This window comes from Oncorhynchus tshawytscha, linkage group LG14 (assembly GCF_018296145.1).
Source record: "Oncorhynchus tshawytscha isolate Ot180627B linkage group LG14, Otsh_v2.0, whole genome shotgun sequence".
Lineage (NCBI taxonomy): Eukaryota > Metazoa > Chordata > Actinopteri > Salmoniformes > Salmonidae > Oncorhynchus > Oncorhynchus tshawytscha.
Genome location: NC_056442.1, coordinates 2710406 through 2729148, shown reverse-complemented (window position 1 = coordinate 2729148; position 18743 = coordinate 2710406). Strand labels below are relative to the sequence as shown.

Below are 18743 nucleotides of genomic sequence, written 5' to 3'. Positions count from 1 at the left end.
GAAAAGCTGGTACCCTTCCCCAGATGGCTACACCTTGATTAACCTGTCTCAGAGCTCGTCGGATAATTTTGCACGCCCAATTTTTGGTTTTTGCTCTGACAAATGTTTGAACTGCCAATAAATGTCGGACCACTTATGATTGTGTCCCACTTGTGTGATTCTTCAAAAAATACAGTTTTAATCTTTATGTTTGAAGCCTGAAATGTGGCTCCAATCAAGGGGGCCGAATACTTTCCAAGGCACTGTAGATGGTAATAGGTCATTCAACACATCACATGCTGAAGACAGCAAGTCAATTTACATTTTGATAGTGTCTAATGGGAAAACACTCTTTGTGTAATGGGACAATTCTGTATATAATTAGTGTTCTCTATAAAGAAATATGGTACCAATATAGAAATGAATGGCATACAGCATGAGAAAAGCCTGACAATGAAGCATATTTAGTACCAGTGTTCCTACCTGTAGTTTTGTCCTTGACGATGGCATAGACAAGCACCAGCGTGGATGCCATCCAGGACCACCGTCAGCAACTCCAAGGAGACGATGGTGGGGTCAGAGTGGAGCCAGCGCTCATCTGCCTTTCCATACTCCTTCCCTACATGGACAGGATATCTGTTAGAGCAGTATCTCAATACATTCCTGGGGGACCCCAGGGCCAGAGGGTGCACGTTTTTGTTCTACTCCAGCACTAACAGTGATTGATACTCCATTCCTGTATATTATTCATTATTCATTTTAATACTATGTCCACTAGATGTCTCCCACAACCAGGCTCCAAAGCACATCTTAAACACACGCACCATTGTTAATTTAATTTATATTTTGCATGATAAAAAAAAAGTTCAATACACAGTACTATAAATTATTTTGTTTAATCCATTTTTTTATTTTTTTTTACATTGCACAGGTAGCCTACTTAAAGTTCAGAAAAATATTGCCTGAAGTCACTTGTTGGAACCGCAGCAACATGTACACTGCAAATTAACTTTCTGTTGACAAGCCTTCTCACTCACATCACACACTCACCAAGGTAATGTGAACAATTGCGTGGTAGAAAAGCCACACGAGCACCCATCTATCAGTTCCAGAGCATTTTCGTCCCCATGTCTGCGCGAGGATGTAACCCACGACGAACTGAGCGGGCGCAGGCCAGCAGAGAATAAACCGTCACGGGAGTAAAGAGAGATTGGACTTCTTTAAACGCCACTGATACCATTTTTCACAGAAAACTCGACTCAAACCATGCAAATTACTCTTTGAACTTGCAACTATTGTCTCGTCCATAAAGCTGGATAGAGGACTCATCTTTGTATCTGTGACATTACAGTGTATGCCTGCCCTGCCGATGCTGTCAATCTCAATTTTGAAGTAGTACATTTTCTTCTTCATGATTGGCTGATCCATCCTGGATGACCCGGTTGGACATGACGGTAACAGAGTCACCAGGCGGGATCATTCAATGAAGTTTGAAGTCCCACCCAGTTGACTTCATTACAATGGTGGAAGCTCACAAATTTCCCCATTCTAATACACTGCTCAAAAATAAAGGGAACACTTAAACACACAACTCCAAGTCAATCACACTTGTGAAATCAAACTGTCCACTTAGAGAAGCAACACTGATTGACATTAAAGGTCACATGCTGTTGCAACAGAAAATGAAGGGGGAGCTGAAGTTGGTGAACCGGAGGCGAAGCGAGTCTCGACTCCGCCCAAAATCTGTCTGCGTGAAAATAAGCGTTTAAGCAGACCAAGAGTGTCGAATCTAGTGAAGATACAAGTTAATTGCTATTTTGATAGGTGAGGCTTGTTTGATCAAATATACGTTTCATAATACTTAAATTATTAAGAGTGTACTGATGTCCTGCACGGTGATATTGCGACGATTTTTTCTATCGGTTGTGCAAGTTCTTACGGGTATCTGCTCTCTCATTGGCTAGAATGTTCCCATCTGATCTCGCCTGCCGCAAGCCTTTGAGAAATTGTTAGAGCGGTCAGTCGACCATCTTGCCACGCCGATTGTAGAATCAACCAGGAGGAGGTCCGATATCAGGACCTTGGACAGCAGATTGGACAACGATTGACAATAGTAGAAATAAAGCATAGTACATTTGATTAGTCAAACTTTATACTGTTTGTATATCGTATTTTACAGTGGTGTAAAGTACTTAAGTAGTTTTGGGTATCTGTACTTCACTATTCATATTGACTACTTTTACTTCACTACATTCATAAAGAAAATAATGTACTTTTTACTCCATACATTTATCCCGACATCCAAAAGTACATGTTACATTTTGAATGCTTAGCAGGACAGAAAATTGTCAATTTCCCACACTTATCAAGATAACAAATCTAGTCACCCCTAATGCCTATGATCTGACCGACTCACTAAACAAGTGCTTCATTTCTAATCTGAGTGTTTGAGTGTGCCCCTGGCTGTCCATACATTTAAAAAACAAGAAAATGGTGCTGTCTGGTTTGCTTAATATTAAGGAATTTGAAACATATACTTTTTACCCATACTTTTACTCAATTATTACTTTACTGGCTGACTTTCACTTTACTTGAGTCATTTTCTATTAAGGTATCTTTACTTTTACTCAAGTATGACAATTGTGTACTTCTTCCACCACTGGTATTATACATTATACACTGCTCAAAAAAATAAAGGGAACACTTAAACAACACAATGTAACTCCAAGTCAATCACACTTCTGTGAAATCAAACTGTCCACTTAGGAAGCAACACTGATTGACAATAAATTTCACATGCTGTTGTGCAAATGGAATAGACAACAGGTAGAAATTATAGGCAATTAGCAAGACACCCCCCAATAAAGGAGTGGTTCTGCAGGTGATAACCACAGACCACTTCTCAGTTCCTATGCTTCCTGGCTGATGTTTGTCACTTTTGAATGCTGGCGGTGCTTTCACTCTAGTGGTAGCATGAGACGGAGTCTACAACCCACACAAGTGGCTCAGGTAGTGCAGCTCACCCAGGATGGGACATCAACGCGAGCTGTGGCAAGAAGGTTTGCTGTGTCTGTCAGTGTAGTGTCCAGAGCATGGAGACGCTACCTGGAGACAGGCCAGTACATCAGGAGACGTGGAGGAGGCTGTAGGAGGGCAACAACCCAGCAGCAGGACCGCTACCTCCGCCTTTGTGCAAGGAGGAGCACTGCCAGAGCCCTGCAAAATGACCTCCAGCAGGCCACAATTGTGCATGTGTCTGCTCAAACTGTCAGAAACAGAATCCATGAGGGTGGTATGAGGGCCCGACGTCCACAGGTGGGGGTTGTGCTTACAGCCCAACACCGTGCAGGACGTTTGGCATTTGCCAGAAAACACCAAGATTAGCAAATTCGCCACTGGCGCCCTGTGCTCTTCACAGATGAAAGCAGGTTCACACTGAGCACGTGACAGACGTGACAGTCTGGAGACGCCGTGAAGAACGTTCTGCTGCCTGCAACATCCTCCAGCATGACCGGTTTGGCAGTGGGTCAGTCATGGTGTGGGGTGCCATTTCTTTGGGGGTGCCGCACAGCCCTCCATGTGCTCGCCAGAGGTAGCCTGACTGCCATTAGGTACCGAGATGAGATCCTCAGACCCCTTGTGAGAACATATGCTGGTGCGATTGGCCCTGGGTTCCTCCTAATGCAAGACAATGCTAGACCTCATGTGGCTGGAGTGTGTCAGCAGTTCCTGCAAGAGGAAGGCATTGATGCTATGGACTGGCCCGCCCGTTCCCCAGATCTGAATCCAATTGAGCACATCTGGGACATCATGTCTCGCTCCATCCACCAACGCCACGTTGCACCACAGACTGTCCAGGAGTTGGTGGATGCTTTAGTCCAGGTCTGGGAGGAGATCCCTCAGGAGACCATCCGCCACCTCATCAGGAGCATGCCCAGGCGTTGTAGGGAGGTCATACAGGCAGGTGGAGGCCACACACACTACCGAGCCTCATTTTGACTTGTTTTAAGGACATTACATCAAAGTTGGATCAGCCTGTAGTGTGGTTTTCCACTTTAATTTTGAGTGCAACTCCAAATCCAGACCTCTATGGGTTGATAAATTTGATTTCCATTGATTGTGTGATTTTGTTGTCAGCACATTCAACTATGTAAAGAAAAACGTATTTCATAAGAATATTTCATTCATTCAGATCTAGGATGTGTTATTTTAGTGTTCCCTTTGTTTTTGAGCAGTGTACATTGTTGCGACTGTCCTTGTCTATCAGTTTTGTAGACCCCAGGAAGAGTAGCTGCTGCTTCTGCAAAAACTAAATGGGGATCCAAATAAACAGTGTGCATTTGCCATGGTTCTCAGTTTACCTAGTGAAAAAACACAAGCGACCAAACGGCTAAATGGATTTCAACTCATTTTCTTTAATATGCACAAGAGTTGAAAGGAACATTGTGAGCCACCTTAAAGAGATATGGATTCTAAAATGTATAAAAAGTAAGACAGAGGCCAAAATGCTATCTGTTGCTTTTTCGTCTTTAGTACATGTTTCGTTAGCAAGTAAAAATCTTGCCCAAAAGCATAAGCTTGTATCAGTTGCTGATACAAGACAAAAATTCCATTCTTTAAAGTGGCTCTCATTCTATGTCTCTAGAATCTAGATCAATGACTGTACACCACCAGACTTGTTCACTCAAGCCAGAATGGCTAATGCAAGGCGTGGGCCGCTCCCCTGAAATAATCCATTCTTCTTAGCATGTTTAAACATAACATTAGTCCAAATGTACTTGTTTTTTTCCCCTGTCCCTTCACAAATAAATGCTGGAGGGAAATCAAGACAAAAGTCGAGTTCACAAGAGAATTTTCAATCAAGTCATCATCCACGTTACGTTTAAAAACAAAACTTCCTATTTAATCTTTCAACAGTAAAAACATTACAGCCTCAAAGTGAACCGATCGATGGATGACTGGCAAAAATGCAGCTGTTTTGTACAGACCAAACACAGACAGTTGAAATGCTGCCTGGTTGTAGAATTAGATGTAGCATATAGAACAACTGTGGTCGGACCGTGCAATGCAACCATAGCTTTGACTTATCGAAGCAACATTGCTTTCCACACACAGTAAGCAGAGGGAGGGGTGACTGAAGTATAAGACTGAATAGAAACTGCAGATGTGGAATCTACACAGATGAAATCAGTGTTACATCGTCTTTCTCTGTCCCTCTACCAATATATCTTTCCAAATATTTCCTCAAATTCTTGAGTCATTAAATTCAATGTCCGACGATGTCTCCCCTGCAAGAGGAGATGGATGTCTTTGGAAAAGCCCAGTTGAAGCCTGGTTTAAGGCTTATTTGTTGTTGAGGTTTCGTTCAGAGGATAGAAACCTGGTAGAGGACTGATCCAAAACCCAGTTTAGAGGTTCTGAGGAGAGGTGCGTTTGGTTCCAGCTCAACTCCATTCCCCTTCCCCAACCCAAAACCTTTCCATCAGCAAGCCATCCATAGATCAATGCTACAAAGTCTTCCTTGTTATTAATTTCAGAATTTCCCTGTTGCATAATTTTAAATATATTTTTTTGTACTTAAATCCATTGTTTTCATGATGATTTCACAACTCAAAAGGAAAAATATTATAGTGGTGGGTGGTTGTTGAAATCTGTTCAGTCCACATGGGAATGATGTGACTGCTCACTTCTCTACCCTCTGAGAAGGGTTTTGAGAGCATTCATTCTCAGTGTTCTGTTCCAAAAAAAACTGTAGTTCAATGAGGACTGAATAATTAACAGCCCTTTGATGAGGTCATCAATTAGAATGTTTAACAAGGACAGCCTAGATGCTGTCCGTACTCCTCAAAGAGTCAATTAACTCGGAGGTTGAGTGTCTTCAGTCGCTGTGTCCAACGTGCTCTGATCCCAGACCATGAGACCAGACTCCAGAGAAGAGCACGCCTTTAAATGAGACCATTCCTCTTCTTTGCTGATATGATGATTGGTAGAACAAGATCATTGGTCCATGCACACAGATGACTTCAGTGTGTATGTGTGTGTACGTGTCTGAGTAAGAGAGGATAATAGCAACTTTTTGGCAACTGCAGGAATGACGGACGAGGCGTTTTCTCTTTCTGGAACATTTGTAAGCATCGCTGTGAGATGCTTGAAAAGAGATGGATAACAATGATCCTTCCTTCAGTGCTTGAACTGTTGTTAGTGAGTCAGTGATTGATGTTGGGAAGGAGGTGACTTGAGGGTTCAGAGCAGCTTGAGAGTTAGACCTACTAGGTGGCCGTTTGCCTTTAAAACTTGAACTCCTTTGCTTGCAGGTTGGTGGCGGGGTCAAAGTTGAATGTTCCGCCCTGAGTGGCTTCGGGGATCAAGCTGGGATCCTCATCAATCTAAAAGAAAGAAAGGAAAATAAATGGATCAGGGTGGTGCCATAGATGAACAAACACACAGAGTGGAGACTAGATTCACTGTCACTACACAAAACATAGGTCAATTTTTCCATTAGATTTATATAGAATTTTGTAGCAAGGCCTATAGCCGATTCTCCGTCTTACCCCATTGACAGAGGAAGTGGAGGAAAAAGGCCCTGCGTTTCTGTAGCACACATCCTACACCCAGCACAGCACTGTCAGGACAGCGCTGGGTTCTAACGGTGTGCAAACTGTAGGCTTCTGTCAGAGCAGAGGTACTCACATCGTCTCCTGAGAAGTACTGGTCGATGATCTCGAAGGCTAGTTTGTAGATGTCCTCGTTTTCATGCTGCTGAAGGTTCTCGATCTTCTCTAGACCTGATGGGCAGAGAAATGAGCATGAAAGTCCATCGCAGTGAATCAATCTAGAATGTTGCTTCCAAAATAGCAACACTACTCTGTCATACAATGGCAACATGGTGAACTGACACACAAGCACTCCCCCTCTAACACACACACTAACCTCCACACTCCTCTATGATCTCAGCGATGGTGCTGGCCTCGTCCCGGCCATAATGAGGGACGTTCTTGAGGCCGTCTAGGACCACCTGAACCACCTGGGAGTCCTTCACAGACAGCAGGCTGCAGAACGGAGGAACCACATTCTGCTGCACCAGGTACTCCACCTATAGGGTCGGGTAGAACATAGCAGATCAGCCTCAGGGCCTTGCTTTGCCTACAGATGGGTAAACTTAACCAGCCAATCAGGACCATACAAAATGCAACACTGTATGGATTGGGTATTGATGGAAACAGCCCTGGTAGAACATACCTGATCTTTTCTTCCACTTATTGTCAAGTTGCTGATGGCCCAGGCTGCCTCCTTCTGTGTGCCAAAGTCTCCCTGCAGACAAACACAGAGGTTGTCAGTGGTTAGGGTAGTGTTCATACAGATCTCCACAAGGACATAGGGGCTACATAATGCTTCATAGGGCTACATAAGGGCTCAGCGACTCACCTTAGCCAGCTGGTGGATGATCATGGGCAGCAGGCCAGCGTCAATGACGGCCTGCACCTGCTGCTGGTTGCCTGCTGTGATGTTGGACAGGAACCACACGGCCTCTAGTGGGCGGGAGGGATACACACACACACAGGAAGCCATTCAGCTGAGAGAAACCCACAGACACGCACACCATGGACCACATGAGTACGACTGAGACCGTTACACAGAGGTATAGATACTGTTGGAAATAAACGACACTGGGGTCCATCCCATTTCAACGCTACAGGACTTAATTACAGCAAAACAAACATATGCCACCAATAGAATCTAAAAGTGTGCCTGTTACCTTGTTGATCTTCTCCTTGGGGTGTGTGAGCAGGTTGGGGAAGTGCGAAGGGCGTCACAGTTGAGCACCACCTCGTCTGCTCGTCTGTCCCCGTCACAATGTTCCCCACTGCCCTCAGAGCTGCAGTCTACAGGATATGACATAATAGATGGTTAATGACGTCACAGGAAGTCACACATTCCGTACAGTAAGTTCCAGGTATATTACCCTTCCCACAAGCCTAACCTCAACCATTAGAGGGAAAACTGGAAACAGATCTTAGATCAGAGTAGGGGTGACTTCATCCTACTTAGGGATGTGACGGTCATGAAATCTTGTCAGCCGGTGATTGTCAAGCAAATAAACTGTCATTCACATGGTAATTGACAGTTAACAAACACGTTTAGCATCTCCTGGCTTCCACACAGCCTACAAGTCACTGATGCAGACCGTAGGAACATCTAATGAATCCATGTAATATAGCCTACACCCTCACAATAAATCCACTATTTATTTTAGACAGCTCTAAAGAAAATGTAGTCTATTTCAGAAGAACAGAATAGCATACCGAGTTTCCTTATGATAGGTCCTGACCTGGCTATGCCATATGGCTGTGGGCTACACTAGTTTAGCAGACAAGATTTACTTAGAATTCCATGGCATTATTTTATAGTATGAAGAATACAACTGAACATAGCAAAATTAAATATGGATATTTTCTCCAAACAATTTAAGAAATTTGCAAATGCGGCTATTCTATGTTGAACAGTTTAAAACAAAACAGGTACTCCTATATGTTTGAGTTATTTATGCAACTTTAGTTGATACACCAACATTGGGAGATATGTTTTCATTTTTAATACATTGTAAGGCTGCATGATGCGACTGATGATGATTTGAATAAAGTCTCATGAATGGCATGAGCACTGTTTCTGGTGCAGGCTGCACACCATTAGTCTCTCATTCACAAGTTGACAAGCACTTGATAATATTCTCAACAGGCCTCAAATTTCCCAGCGGCATCCCCTTAATCCCCTAAAAAAATCTATGCCTTTTGCCACTAAAGTGGCCGTTGTGCCCTTGGGCTGAATATAATCATTATAATTCCTGTCTCCCGGCTGCCGTGCTCCAAAGCACCTCTCACGTGGTTCTCTCATATTTCAATTCTTATTAATTAGCCAATGCCTGTCACGTGATCAGGTCCTTCTCACAGGCATCTCAGCTAAGAAGTAGGCTACAAGTGAAGACCGACACGCTCTTATGTTAGAACTGTCCACATTTAGCCTACTTTTCATCAGCCAACCAGATGAGTAGGTCTAATGAACAGCAAAAGCACTAGCCTATGTCAATCTACTATCCCCCATAGTACAAAAATGTCCTTATTCTGTTGGTCAGCTTGTCCTTCTGTGAAATAAATAATTACTCTAAACATACTCTGGGACCATTGTGGAATGCGATAAAGCCCAAATTAATACAACCACTCACATCAAAATGAGGCTGATGCAACAGATCAGAGCATTTAGCTTAAAATGTTGATCAACTATTAGGCTATTTCATCACAAAAGTGCAGCAACGCGCACACGGCAATAAGCATGAATGTTCTAAAATGCAATCAATTAGCAGGAAAACAGTGTTCTCAAAGTGAACGTAAATGCGAGTCTGCATGTAATGATTTAATATTAAAAAAAGGTGCATTTCTATGGTGAAAATGTAGTTCATCAAACTTGAAACTCAAGCGCCACCTATGTATGCCAGTTAGGCACTACACCGGTTGTAAAGCGGATTCATGTGCTTCATTTTAAGAAGTTATTTGGCCACTTTAGTTGTGATACAAACCTTAAAACATATAGGCCTATGGGATAGTCTACATGAGGTGATTGGAAAAAGTCGGGCAAAACAAGGCATGCGCCGTTTGCCTTACTGGACACACTGGGCATCATTCACAAGTGGTAATACATCACTCACAACTGATAGGCTAATATTGTCACCCATCAGACTATTCTTGATTTAATGCTGTCTTGGAACAGGTGTAGGGAGGGAAAAAAATTATGCGATCTATGCATTTATATAGCGAATGGAGGACGCTGTGGTTTATTTTCATGCCAGCCAGTAGGCTATACTCCTGTTGTAAATATAAGCAATGTGCTTAATATTAGGAAAGTTTAAAAAAATAAAATATAGTAGGCCTAGCCAATAGAAAGCTGATAGGATACTCCTCTTTAATAAAGCCATCACTGTTTTCTCACGCAATTGCATAGCCTATTAAAATGTTGTGCAACATGAGCTCTCATGAAGTGTTTGATTAGATTTTCAAATACATTTGCATTGATTTCAGAGTGATTAGAGGGACAAGAGAGTGCTGAGTACCAGGCAGTTAGCAAGTTTGGTAGGCTACTAATGACCCACAGCAGCAGCATCAGAGCTATAGAAGCCTAGTTACCCTGACTAAACGGTCACGTGGCATTTGACTGTGGACATGACTCATGACCATTGATGTGGCAGTAATACGGTCACCGTAACAGCCCTAATCCTACTTCCAATCAGGGGAAAGGAAGCAGACATACCTGAACTTTGACCTCTTGGTGGCTGAGCAGGGGGACGAGGAAGGGGACAACCCCCGAGTCGATGACCATCTGGATCTGTTCGTTCCCTCCGTCTGTGAGATAGGACAAGGCCCACACTGTATCCACTAGGATCTGACCACAGAGAGAGGACGGAGTTAGAACCAGGTAATTTCCATAGAGAATGGCAAAGCAACTAGCTTTGCTGTTGTGATAGTAGGGTGATACTTACATTTATATCAGTGTGGTATATCAATACACAGAGAGCAGGTAGAATCTGGAAGAGGAGGAGAGGAGAGAGAGTCAGGCATAATGATTGGAGGCCTACAATGAAGCGACTATTGAGCAGATCAACAGACAGGACCCAGGGTGTTTTCTGTTTCAGCAGGCAGACACTGCAGACCTCCATGACCAGGCTAGATGGTTGGGAACAGGGAAGCAGAATGCTAGGCAGCACCCAAAGTCCCAGACCACTTTCCCTAATCAAACCCCCATCGTCTGATTGTCCTCAGAGCCAAACACATGGAACACAGCCAGAGCTGTTGGGCAAAGGGTTCAGCTAATATTGACGACACAAACATCTATGTGAAGATCATAATTCAGTCAGATTGGCCTCCCGAGTGGCGCAGCATCGCAGTGCATGAGGCATCACTACAGACCCAGGTTCAATTCCAGGCTGTGTCACAACCGGCCATGACCAGGAGTCCCTTAGGGCGGCGCACAATTGGCCCAGTGTCGTCAGGGTTAGGGGAGGGTTTGGCCGGGGGGGCTTTACTTGGATCATCGCGCTAAAGTGACTCGTGGCGGGCCAGGCGCCTGCAGGCTGACTTCGGTCGTCAGTTGGACGGTGTTTCCTCCAAGACATTGGTGCAGCTGGCTTCCGGGTTAAGAGGGCGGGTGTTAAGCAGCGCGCTTTGGCGGGTCATGTTTCGGAGGACGCATGACGCGACCTTCGCCTCTCCCGAGCCCGTTGCAGCGATGAGACAAGATCGTATTTGGATATCAACGAAATTCAGTTAGATTGAATGTCTGTCTTACCTCCTGTACTGTCTCCATGGGGGGCGGTGGGTCCTTGTTGCGGCAGAGGTTGACAATGACCCAGGTGACGTTGCGGAGGAAGGTGATGGGGATGGAGGGGTTAATAAACGACAGCAGGGGCTTGACCACGCCCAAGGAGATTACGTAATCCCTGCACTGCGGTCCATCGCCTGCACGGGAAGATGACAGGTGTCATTGACTGGCATCGGCCAGTGTGTGTGTGTATGCATGTGTGCGACCCATCACTCACCGATGATGTTGCCTAGCGCCCACACGGCCTGTTCACATACGTTCTGGTGAGGAGATTGTAGCAGCCGCAGGAATAGAGGCACAGCATCTGGACATGTAGAAAGAAAGGCAGACCCATATGTTAGACAACATTGCAGACAACAGACAGACAGAGACATCAGTTAGAGACAGGTAGAGAAAGAGACATAAGTTAGACAGAGGTAGAGTGAGGGTCTGGCAGACAAGAGACAGAGAAATGGGGAAGACAGTTGAGAACAGGTGTTTCTATACCAGGAACCAGATGGATAGGTTGGCTCATATAGACCAGTCCATTATGTATGCCTGATGGGTCAGTTTGAAACTGGGCCACAGAAGAACTAGCAACTACTTACTAGATTTGACAACTGCTTGAGTCTGTTGTGACGTCCCTGATGCTATGTTGGTCAACGCCCAGGCAGCCTCAAACTGGAGAGAGGGACTGGGGAAGAGGAGAGAGTAAATGAGCCTAGCTATATGAAGAGACAAACAGAAGCTGTCCCCAGACAACAAAACACGACCAATAAGCCCATCAACAGCACATGGCTACTGATCAACAATCCATATCAACCTGCATCACCACTAACCCCACCCCTGTCTTAATGACAGGGGTGGGCGTCTTATATATATATACATACACACACATATATATACACACACATATATACCTTGTTTTTACAAACAAAAAGTTTGAGGTCACTTAGAAATTCCCTTGTTTTTGAAAGAAAAGCACATTTTTGTCCATTAAAATAACATCAAATTGATCTGAAATGTAGTGTAGACCTTATTAATGTTGTAAATGACTATTGTAGCTGGAGAAGGCAGATTTTTTATTAAATATATACATTGATGTACAGAGGCCCATTATCAGCAACCATCACTCCTGTGTTCCAATGGCACATTGTGTTAGCGCAAACTGCCTCTACCCAGAATAGAAAGGAGTGGGAGGCCCCGGTGCACAACTGAGCAAGAGGACAAGTACGTTCGTGTCTAGTTTGAGAAACAGACGCCTCACAAGTCCTCAACTGGCAGCTTCATTAAATAGTGCACGCAAAACACCAGTCTCAACGTCAACAGGCGACTCCGGGATGCTTGCCTTCTAGGCAGAGGTCCTCTGTCCAATGTCTGTGTTCTTTTGCCCATCTTAATATTTAATTTTTATTGGCCAGTCTGAGATCTGACTTTTTCTTTGCAACTCTGCCTAGAAGGCCAGCATCCCGGAGTCGGCTCTTCACTGTTGACGTTGAAACTGGTGTTTTGCAGGTACTATTTAATGAAGCTGCCAGTTGAGGGACTTGTGAGGCGTCCGTTTCTCAAACTAGACACAAATGCACTTGTCCTCTTGCTCAGTTGTGCACCAGGGCCTCCACTCCTCTTTATTTTCTGGTTAGAGACAGTTTGTACTGTTCTGTGAATGGAGTAGAACACAGCGTTGTACGAGATCTTCAGTGTCTTAGCAATTTCTCACATGGAATAGCCTTCTTTTCTCAGAACAAGAATAGACTGATGAGTTTCAGAAAAAAGTAACTTGTTTCTGGCCATTTTGAGCCTGTAATCAAACCCACAAATGCTGATGCTCCAGATACTCAACTAGTGTAAAGAAGGCCAGTTTCATTGCTTCTTTAATCAGAACAACAGTTTTCAGCTGTGCTAACATAATTGCAAAAGGGTTTTTGAATGATCAATTAGCCTTTTAAAATGATAATCCAAGTTTAGCTAACACAACGTGCCATTGGAAGACAGGAGTGATGATTGCTGATAATGGGCCTCTGTACACCCATGTAAATATTCCATTAAAATCTGCCATTTCCAGCTACAATAGTCATTTACAACATTTACAATGTCCACACTGTATTTCTGATCAATTTGATGTTATTTTAATGGACAAAAAATGTGCTTTTCTTTCAAAACAAGGACATTTCTAAGTGACCCCAAACTTCTGAACGGTAGTGTATGTGTGTATATCTATCTATCTTGCCTCAAAGCTCCTGCCTCCATCACACCTCCTTTCTCCATCACCCCCACCTCCCCCAGCTCTGTGCCTGTTGACACCCCACCCTGCAAACACAACCCACCAGTCCATGTCCAGGGGAGTCCCCCCTAATCGCTCCCCACCCCCATCACTGAAGAGACAGAGCTGTCAGCTGTGGGGCAGCACTAGTGCAGCAGAGCGGAACACACTTTCTCTCCTATCCGTCTGTGTGTCTGCTACAGTGTTCACATCAGCTCAGCCATGCGGAGGAGAGGGAGGGCACACCAGTATCCCCAGAGCATGACAGAGAATGTAGAGAGAGACAATGGAGAGAGAGAGCAGTCTGACACATACGGGGCCAGTCTACCCACTCATTCACGCTCCGGTTTTCAGACACCTCTCCTTTCGCCCTTCTCCGACTTTTGAAAGGGGGCATCACACAGAATTACCACAGGGGCAATTTACCACCATCTTTCAATTACTCTTCCAGGGCAAATGTGCCCCATGACCCATACAGTCTTCTTCCTTCCCCCATAAAGCAGACTTACTTGTCGTCCCTCTCCAGGCATTTGACCAGGATGGGCAGGATGCCAGACTTAATCAAGTCGTCGATGGGGGGGTTTCTGTCACTGGACAGGAGTTTTCTGGCTGCCTGCACGGCACTGAGCTGGATGAGTCCGTTGTCACTGACAGCATTCTGACAGGAAGGAGAGCGAGAACACGGGGTTAGCTCCAACAGCTCAAGGTGTATGTACGGGATGGGTCTCAACAACACTGACAGAATGCAGGCTTACCTGTAAGATGGCTTCCAGTGTTACATTTTGCTGCAAAACAAAAAACTAGAGTTGTGAGATTTGCTGTAGCTACGCGTTTACATGGTGCAAGGTTAGAGCTAGGAAACATATCCCTGTCATTCCTGAACTTGAAGCCATAGTGTGAGAGAGAATGAGGACTGACTCACCCCTTTAAAGTCAGAGTCTATGTCTGAGTCTTCCAGGCTCTCCTCCTGTGGAACGTTCCTCTTCTTCAGAAGGTGCTCATCTCGTTTGTTCTGGGGGGTGGGGGATATATATATTTTAAGTGTTGAATCCTAGAAGGAATATAGGAGTGAATGCTATTGGAAACATTCACCCACACAGCGAGGGAATAGATTCCCTGCTTGACTCCTACAGGCTAAGACTGCTCCCATAACCTCCCAGTGATGTTAGTGGCAGATAGCACGAGGGAGGAATGTATCCATCTCTGCACAGACGGATCTCTTCTGCAGCACACATACTGCTATGTGAGAGAACTGCTGTGTCACTCATCCTACATTAGTGGTTTGCTCTTCTGTAAGGGTAGGACATGGCTTTTTAGCAGAAAAAAAACTGAAGTTCTCTCACTTGTCGTCAAATCATACAGGCCTACTGGATATGTTTCTACAAAACTGCTGGTCAGCTCAGACTTCCTGAAACACTTCTGCAAGCTGCATTCAGAGGACATGTTGGGGCCTTAGTGCAAAGACCAAGGGCTCAGAGTAGAGCTGGGCGATGTGGACAAAAATCCATTCCGCTAAATTGTCTGAATTGATGCAATAATGATAGGTTTGGAACATTGATGTGCAGCGCAGTTTAAAATGATCCTTTAAACTACTAGTATGATGCTTGTATATTTTCTCAAATCACCCATTTTAGAAAATGTATTTGATTTCAAACTTCTCTTTTCTCTAATATAGGCTTCTTATCGCAATGAACGATATCAGATAAATGCCTGCAATAAGTGACCGGCATGGTCGGTGTCAATCATTTTATTGTATCATCTCAGCTCAGCTCTAGCTCAGACTCAAAGTCCCCCCCAGATGCTGATCTAAGTTCAGTTTGGCACCATCCTCTAAAGTCATGGTTCCACCCAGAGCAGCTGCTCTAGAGTCATACATCCAAGACAAGCATGTGTGTCTGATGAACCTATTAATGGCCCCTGGCCAGAGAAGCTCTATAGGCCAGGAGAGGGAAACCCCTCCCCAAGGCTGAGGGGTCATACACCAGAGGAATGGTCATGGCCTCTCTGAGCAGCTGGAGAGCGAGAGAGGGATGACCTAAATACAGCCAAGGCATCCTGACTCTTCAACAACAACAACCTGAGCATAAGAAGGGGGGGTAGTTTCCTCACACACACACCTACTTAGAAACAAAAGGACTCAGCAGACAGAGCAGCCCATAAGGGGCAGGGGGTGGACCAGGCTGCTCGGTCTCGGCCAATTTGATAAACAGAAACTGCAACATTTCCCATCAAAATAAAGATGAATTAATTCTATAACCCTGCTTCCACCTAACACCCACATCCCAGAGAGACTTAACAGGCTGGAAAAAGGGCCTGCATGTATCAATTAAAATGACAGTGTCTGTCTGTTGTGCCACACATACCTAAATAAGAGGTACATGACAGACACTGCAGCACTGGAATGGCATCTGTGGAGTGGGCCAGGACACAAACAGAGACCAGAGAGGTGAAGGGTGAAACTCAAGAGGATAGTGTGGAGATTTAGCCTTTCTAATTTCAGTGTGGGGAGGAGCAGAAGTAGGCTAATGGGTTAGTTCATTAGATGCGACAACTATAAACAGTCAATTGAGATGCTGAGGCTCACCTTTCTCAGCTCCACTGTCACTTCATTGCGATGTCTTCGCATAGTCTGTAAGAGAGAGAGGAGAACAGTCAGAGATGAGCCTAACTACTGGAGCATTAAAAAGACAGCCCATACACTCAAACAAACCACATGCAATGTTAGTCCATTGGAACTGGCTCCATTTTGTTTACAGACTGGGCTTTAGATTACAAGTGTACTGCTGCATGTTGGCAACAGGCGGCAGAGGATCATGTTAACTTGATTGCCAGTCGGGGCATCCTGGTTCCTATTACTAACGCTGTGTAACCTCCCTCATGCAAGCAATGATTCTGTTTACATTTATCCACCAACTCAAAGGTGTGACTCGCTGCTGCTGGCAAAACCCTGCCCCTGATCTGACACCCTAACTCAAGGTCGCAGTAAAAATCTGATGTGGTTCCGTATGTGTTTGAAACACTCCATCTATTGAAGATGGAACACAATGTTTTGCCAACACTGCCTTTTGTGGGAACGGTGTTTAGGGAGGATAGTGAATCAGCCATGAGAGAAAGCCTGAGAGTGGCTCAGCTGGCCAGCTGGGAGGAGGAAGTCAGAGACCTCAAACTCAACAACGATCGATCAAATCTATGGAATTCCAGGCATTTCTTTAGGACACTCATTCCATGTTGGGACAAGAGGGCGACTTCCTGTGAGAGGGAAGACTGCCTCAGCTCCTGGACAACACACCAGAGGTCTTCAACCTTTCTTTACATTTGAATACTACTTATTCTGCATAGCCAATGTTGATTGTGGAGTATCCTGTTATATGTTGGGATTATTATTGTATTGTAACAACGTCATACACGGTAGTCACTGTGGCCCTCTGGTGGTGTAGGTCAGAACTTGTGAAAGGGATACATTTTCTGTAACCTACAGCTTTTAACATTCCTTGAAGTCTAAACACAGCCTAAATCTCACTGGGAAGATGCTGTGTGTGTCCTCTGATGCAGTAGAATTCAGCACCATAGGAGCAGGGTGAGTGTGTTGCCCTGGGGCACTTCTATAGATCTGATAGGTTACTGTGCCTAAAGGATAGGGGCTGTATCTGGACAAGGCCTTTCGTCTCTGACAACAAGTGATCCATCTCGTATTCTTGGCTTAGCTGCTGCAAGCTTGTCAGCGGGGCTGGTGGGTCTTCAGACATGTGCAAGTCACACTGGCACTTGGCCCCAAAACAACCATGCCGCACTTCTGTTTCCTCTCTGCTCAATATAGCACATACCAGATGGACAGTAATCCATCATGCCCTCCATCCGAGATTACTGTGTTTCTAATACATAAGAATATGGGATAGTCAACATGTAATGTCGTCCCAAAAGTGGAATATTTATGTTAAGGATGTGTGATCTATACAGATACAAGGGAAATGGCATGTCCCTTTGAATTAAATGTGTGGCCCTAATCATTGAGTACTGGGTTTTAATTGTACCTTTATTTAAGTAGGCAAGTCGGTTAAGAACAAATTCTTATTTACAGAGACTGCCTACCCGGGCCAAAACCCGGACGACGCTGGGCCAATCGTGCACAAATACGGCAGGTTGTGAGACAGCCTGGATTCGAAGCAGGGTCTGTCGTGACGCCTCTAGCACTGAGATGCAGTGCCTTAGACCGCTGCGCCACTCGGGATGTTTATTGAATCAGCATCAGCATGGTGACAGTAGCATCATTAGCTTTAGTTCCAGATGTGCTATGGTGCAACTGCTCTAACTCACTGTTTGTTGAACACCCACCCTGCGGTCACTGGGATATTGAATTGCAAGCTGTTCATTCACGTAGGAGTTAGTTAGCTGGGTATATTATTATAAACTGATTAATAACGGCGAATCTCAACTGTTGCAGCCGTGGAAGTTTGAGTTGTGCTAGTTGTTTTGTAACAGTTAATGTGCATCATCCGCCCATTTTGACACATAAAACTAGCTATAATTAGCTGGTTTGGTTAGCTGCAAGCGTATCTAGCTCAGTTAAATTAGTGACTGACTTGCCAACTCGAAATATCAAATGTCATGCCCATGACCAACATCAAGATAGTTAGTTGTCTGGTGCCTTTTACCAATTATAACTATTACTTTCATTTAGTTTAGTTGATGCCAGAATAGTTAATTTCAAAATATGTTCCTCACAACCTAGCTAGCTGCTAGCAAGCACAGAGTTAGCAACTTTCCTGGCTAGCTAGCAGGCCTTGCGAAAGCCGCGCCCGCTCCGCATGATAAACTTTAGTTAGTGAATGTGGATGATATCATAATCGGCGACACATTATAGAAAAAGAGAACTTCAACAATGACTGACAATGAATACTGCAGCAACCAAACCGAATTGAGAACTAGGTAACCCCGAGTGTTCGCAAGCACTCGTTGCTAACGGCTAGTTAGCCAGCCAGCTAACGTTAGCCTAGCCAGATTCTCACCTCGACATCGCGCCCCTTGTTTTTGAAGCTCTTAATTCGGTGGTTATCCAAGTCGGCGTTTTCTGCCATGGCTGTCTGTGTTCGGGATGTTTAGCTATCCTGCGCTTGAAGCTCCGGTGGGAAAAAGAGAAAACGTACTGCTGTTTTGC

The 18743-nt window shown here is 44.6% G+C and overlaps 1 pseudogene; it reads right to left on the bottom strand.

Annotated features, from left to right (window-relative positions):
- Nucleotides 1-5814: 5814 nt before the first annotated feature.
- Nucleotides 5815-18691, bottom strand: LOC121839228 (annotated as a pseudogene).
- Between the last annotated feature and the right edge of the window lie 52 nt (nucleotides 18692-18743).